This window comes from Nicotiana sylvestris, chromosome 4 (assembly GCF_000393655.2).
Source record: "Nicotiana sylvestris chromosome 4, ASM39365v2, whole genome shotgun sequence".
Lineage (NCBI taxonomy): Eukaryota > Viridiplantae > Streptophyta > Magnoliopsida > Solanales > Solanaceae > Nicotiana > Nicotiana sylvestris.
This window is the reverse complement of record NC_091060.1, coordinates 138,572,147-138,578,316: the sequence shown is the minus strand read 5'-3', so window position 1 is coordinate 138,578,316 and position 6,170 is coordinate 138,572,147.

The window sequence follows — 6,170 nt, the reverse complement described above, 5'->3', positions numbered from 1 at the left end:
GTAGTTCCTTGAAGTTCACAAAAAATGGAAATATTCACAGATTTGTGTTCATTTGTAGGCTGCCTATTGTTTACAATTAGATGAATTGTTAGTTAATTATACCTAGTCGGTATTGGTTATGTGTTTTGTATTATGTGAACAGTGGAGACATACGGATTGTAATTAAGAGCTAACTAAACTGCTATGCTCATGTTGACATGCTTTTAATTTACAAATTTAAACTGATATGCTCATGTTGACATGCTATTAGTTTACAAATTTGAGCTGCTAGGTTGTCAGTTCGCCTCACCTAAACATGATTTGAGTTAGAGTTTGTGGTTATAACTGCTGCGTCGGTATTTTAGGAGTGAGCTTACTTAAAGAATGATTTTGTAATTGTTGGCATTAGAACGTATTCAGCCATTGTTTAGCGTATCTGTTTGTTGGTGATCTTAAGGCAGAACTCAATTGTTATAAGGTTTTGTTGGCCTTCTTGATTAGTTGGAAGTTTGATTCCTATTATGGCTCCACCTTGGTGACTGATTGAAATATGTTTGTGATTTATTGCTTACTGCTAATTGACAAAGAGTACAATGTGTTGCTTCTATTTCTATACCATGTACTTTCTAGAAGTCCAGGCAACAAAATCCATTAAAAAGAAAATATAACAACCCACTTCTTTGTGCTTGAATACTAGTTGATTATTGTTATAAAAAGCTCATGTCTAATAAGCGACGAAAACAGAGGCGAACGAACTTGAGATTTTGAATGATGTCATATAATATTTGTTTGGTTGCGCTGATTTTGGTTCCGAATTATTCTGTTAATGAGCCGTTTCGATAATTGTTTAAGCCATAAGGCCATTGTGAAACAAGGAATGTATAGCCTTGCAACTCATTTGGGCCAGCTGCCACCCCAATGCCATTTCAGCTGAACGCTTAGCTTCAATTTAACACAAGCCCAATAGTTATTAAGTTAGCTTGAACATTAGCCTAAAAATAATTAGAATTCCTTTAAGCTCTTCTTAATTAATTAGACTCTTACGATTGGTTTGAGATGTGCCATATTAGCCAGGCCAACAATTATGGCCCTCACTTAATTAACTTTAATCCTTTAGAAATCAAGGTGTGCCATTTAGTGAATTTTCCATGGCCTCGCAAAGTTAAAAACGCGTAGTGGCTTTTTAAGGCGATTTTTAATAAAGTTATTTTCGTAAAATCGGGTGCGCATTTATGTGACCCAAATCTAAATCTCGACAAAGTCGAAATGTGACATTAATCACGGGTACATTGATTGTGACGTGGTTCGAGATGCATTTCCACGACGTTGCAAATTCCTTTTAAAAAATAATGAATGAGATGAGCCTCGACAAACAAAAATACACAAGCTGCGGGGCCCTCTATACGCGTTGGTAAAGTTACTTAGACTTCAGGATGGGCCGTTTATCAAAATTTCATGGCCCTACCCAAAATAATGACACGCTAGTCGCTTTAGGCGCGTATTTAATAATGTTATCTTCTTAAACTCGGGTGCACATTTATGTGACCCAAATCCAAATCTCAACAGAGTTGAAATGTGTCAATAACCGCGGGTGCATTGATGTGACGTGGTTCGAGATGTATTTTCACGATGTTGCAAATTTTCGGTAAAAAATAATAATAATAAAAGCGGTACACAGTTAAAATTTGCACATGGATTTAACATGTATCAAAAATCAGATAAATAAGCCGAATATGACAGTTGAGCGACCGTGCTAGAACCACGGAACTCGGGAATGCCTAACACCTTCTCCCGGGTTAATAGAATTCCTTATCCGAATTTCTGGTGCGCAGACCGTTAAACAGAGTCATTCTTTTCCTCGATTCGGGATTAAAACTGGTGACTTGGGACACCATAAATCTCTCAAGTGGAGACTCTGAAATAAATAAATAAATCTCATTTCGATTGTCCTTTAATTGGAAAAACTCCCTTTACGCCCCTTTGCGGTGGCGCGAGTAAAAAGGAGGTGTGACAGGCCTTAAGTGCATGAAACCATTAGTTGAAAACTTCAGACCTATTTGCCTTTGAGTGCATTTGAATTGCAATTCTTTCACTTTAGACTATTTTTTTTAACTTCAAACTTATTGGCCTTACGTGTAGGAAAATGTTTGTTGCACTTCAGGCCTTTAGGCCTTAAGTGTATCTGAATTGCAATTTTTCACTTTAGACTTACTGGCCTTAAGTGTGTGAAATCATTGGTTCCACTTCAGACCTATTTGGCCTTAAGTATATTTGAAGTGCAATTTTTTCACTTTAGACTAATTTTTTTTAAACTTCAGACCCCATAAGTCTGAAGTTGATCGTAAAGTGGGTAGGCTTACAAAAATAAATTCAAAGTGAGTATAATGTCAATTGTGACTCCAAAACCGGATATAGATACAAAACCCCTCAAATGGTTTTACGGCTTTTGCGTTCAGTAATTTTCATACATTTTTTCTTTGTTTCTTGCTTTTCATAAGACTAGTATTTGTAACAGCGCGTTGCGCGGAGATTTATGAAAATAAAAAATAGTAACAAAATTTACTTGAATAATATGGTAGTCACAAAGAAGCATAATAAAATTCGGTTTTATAATATTTATTGGCTTGTTATATATTATGAAATTTTTTGTCTTTATAATATTTGAGTGCATAATCCACACATATTGTATGTTTCAAACAAAGAGAAAATCACGATATAGCATAAATAACATTTACTTAAAGCTTCAAACTAATGCAGTAAAGCAAATTTTTGGGGCTTTACATTCTTAGATAAGTTTTTGCCCACTTGCGCGAAGAAATAAAAATGTTAGTGACCTGTAGACTATTGAAAATTTTAAGAATAACTTATAGACTTGATGTCAATCAAATTTACCTTGGCATCTCTATTTCTTGCTCTTGACCAACGCGGTATTCTGTTTTGTGCTTGTCAAGATGAAAAAATAAATAAAATAGAAATGTGTTGAGTTATGCAAATGTAATAGTTTTCACCTGTAAAAAATTTAAAAAGGTATAAGAAAAAATTGAAATCAATACAATTTTAATTTTACAGAAAGTAAATCCAAATACACACCAACTGTGCTCAAATTGTACTGCATAATTTGCTAATTTTTGTCTCGCCCCAAAGTTTTTGCATACTTTTTGGAACTTTACACCTACCTCATGTTTTGGGTTTCTACTATATACCAATAGCTGTAATAATTGGTTGTTGTTTCTTTAAAGATCAGGATTTGACAAACTTATCATTTTGGAAATGTCAACCAAGTGATTCTACCGTATAAGCTTGTGAGAGTGAATTTGATGCATGAAAATAAACTTGCATTTTGAATAAGCATTTTATGTCCCTTAAAAGCACAAGTTTCAGAAAGAAATGTCAATGGCACATACTTAAAGCATATGCTGAATCGCAAATAACTGATTTTCACCAAGAGTCTAGAGGATTAAGGAATATGTATTTGAATTTAATAAGGATGGACATGTATTTGGATATAATGTTGAAAAGGATCGCTTGTGACACAAATTGACATCTGATAAAAAAATAACAATATAATAAATACATTTAATAGAAAAATTCATAGAAAATAGTTGAGGCTCTTTTGTGCTACACCCAATAGAATAGGCATCCTCACAGTTAAGGGAATTCAAGAAAAGAAGGTCAGAATGGCTTCTTAAGCCTTTATCCATACAAAAAATTAGCACTGGATTTTACTAACCTGATAGTATGAATTCTATTTTTCATGTCATTTTTGTATCATAAATGTACAATTGTGAAAATTTTGGAGTAGATCCATCTAATTGTAATAAGTTTTCGAGTTGATGATAATTCTGCCTAGACACTCTGAATGTTCTCGGTCCCTTCGTTGGTTGACATAAACATCAACTTTTCCTCCCATTAGTGTAGAAAAAATTAAATCACAAGTTTGAATCTTACTCTGAAGATTATTCTACCAAAATAATGTCTTAATCAAAGGCAATCACTAAGAATTCTATTGGATTCCACCTACATTAAATTATATTTTACAAATTTATGTTAATCTATTTTAAATTATTCAAAAGATTTGAGCACTTATCAAAACAACTTAAATGGTCTTTTGAAGTAGCAATTTTAAGACTTAATGTTTTATATTGCATAATGAGTTGAAACTGTGTTCTCGTGAACCAACTGGCCTTTACCCTTGCCGTGTTTTGTATTTGAAGATGAACAACTTCCAAAGTATGCGATAAAGAAATTAAGATTTTCATTTAACTTAAGATTCTAGCTCTTCCAAATAATTATAGATAATAATTAGATAGAAATTAAGAAATAGCAAACTATTTCGTAAATATCGTAGGGGAAGGGACTTTGGTTTATATGCAAGTGGTTGTGACTTGTGATGAACAACAACAACAACTACCACCCAATATAATCCCACAAGTGGGGTCTGGATAGGGTAGGATGTACGCGGTCTCACCCCTATCCTAGAAGGGCAGAGAGATTGTTTCCGATAGACTCTCGGGTAAAGAAGGTGAAGACTTGTGATGAAGAAACAATAACTTATTCTGGACTTGACAATTGTTCATGATTATCACAAAATTAAGGGAATCATGTTATAACGCAAACTTGAATTAATGATTAACAACCTTATATGTAATTTGAAACTGACCATTTATAACTTATTATATCAGACAAAGGAGGAACTGTTTTATCCTTTTCGAGACCATTCCCTCTACCAATTGTGAGACAAACATTCTCCGTAAAATAAAAGATATTGATTACGCATTCTTAAAAAATGAGCTTGAACGTGAATACAATTAAGAGAAACTATATTTTTTCTTAATCAAGTTTCGGTTGTTCTTGTTAGGGACTAAAACACAATTCAAGTTAAAATCTTTCTATTACAAAGTTCTTTTCCTTTGTAAATATTGCTATAGTTACAAAACACTTAAGTATTGCTATAGTTACTGATAATTAAAATCGAGTAACAGAAACCTCGAATTTGCGTACCTGTTAACAACAAAGGAAGATTTTGCAGAATCTGTTCATTTGCCCGAATCCAATTTCGTCTCTCTTGTAAATGAAATCCTTGTTCACGAACTAAATACCTTGTCTTTGTTTATCACACTGTGTTTCTTTTCTTTTAGGGAGAATCATTTCGTCGTATCTTTCTCTGTTGAGGAAGGAAGATATATATAGGAGAGAGATAGATTTCAAGAAAGGAAAAACTGCTGCTCTTACAATTGCACGTTCCCATTATGTTTTTAACGTGCAGCAGTTTTTTTATTTATCTATATTTAACTCCCTGGGTAACCTCTTTTAGGTTTTATCTCCTCTAAATCGGTATGGTTAGTCCATATGGGCGACCCGTGACCCAAACCCAATATCCAACAGTTACAAAGCACTTATATGCCTACATGGTAAGAGTTTCGGTCTACCTCCTTCTGCTTGGGAAAATGTTAGACATAAATTTTTGTGGTTCATAATTTCTGTCATAACCTGGCAATATAGAACATATCTAAAAAGTACTACAGAAGAAAAATTTAATGTAAACCAAACAAAGAAAAAAGAGGGCAAAAGTTCATACCATTGTTATCGGATGAAAAGAAAAAAGTAGTTAAGACTTTCCGTAAATCTATTTTATTTTTCTTACAATTTTTTTCTGATCTTCCATGTCAAATTGCAAACTGAACTTAGTTTGAAGTTTTATTGTGCTTGAAAAAGAAAAGCAGTTGAATCCACTTTGTCTAAGAAGTTATAGAGCCTGTGGAATAGTTATTTGCTTGCAAATAAAAAATACATAAAAATTATTTTAAGAGATAGTAATGATGATGAAAGAACTAACCTTTGGTAATTGAAGTTTTTTTGCGCCGTTTCTGATTAATGTATCTGCTTGATGTGGAGGGGGGTTGTTTGATTCTCCATGGAGAAGAATCCGTGAAAGTGGATTACTATGTCTTTTTGAAAGAAATGAGTAGGAAGATGAAGTGGTTTCATGATTTTGACAGATAAAGTGGGAGTTCAAAAAAGATCGACTTTTGTTGGGAAGAGGAAAACGGTTTTTACTAAGCAGTTTGAGTTTGCGATGTCAGAGCATCGTGGGTCTGAAGCGCGAAAACGGTAGAAATTGATATTTATTAGGTCAAAGACGCGTAAGGAGTTATATTATGTGTTGGTTTCAGAATAGTATTTTATTTTTT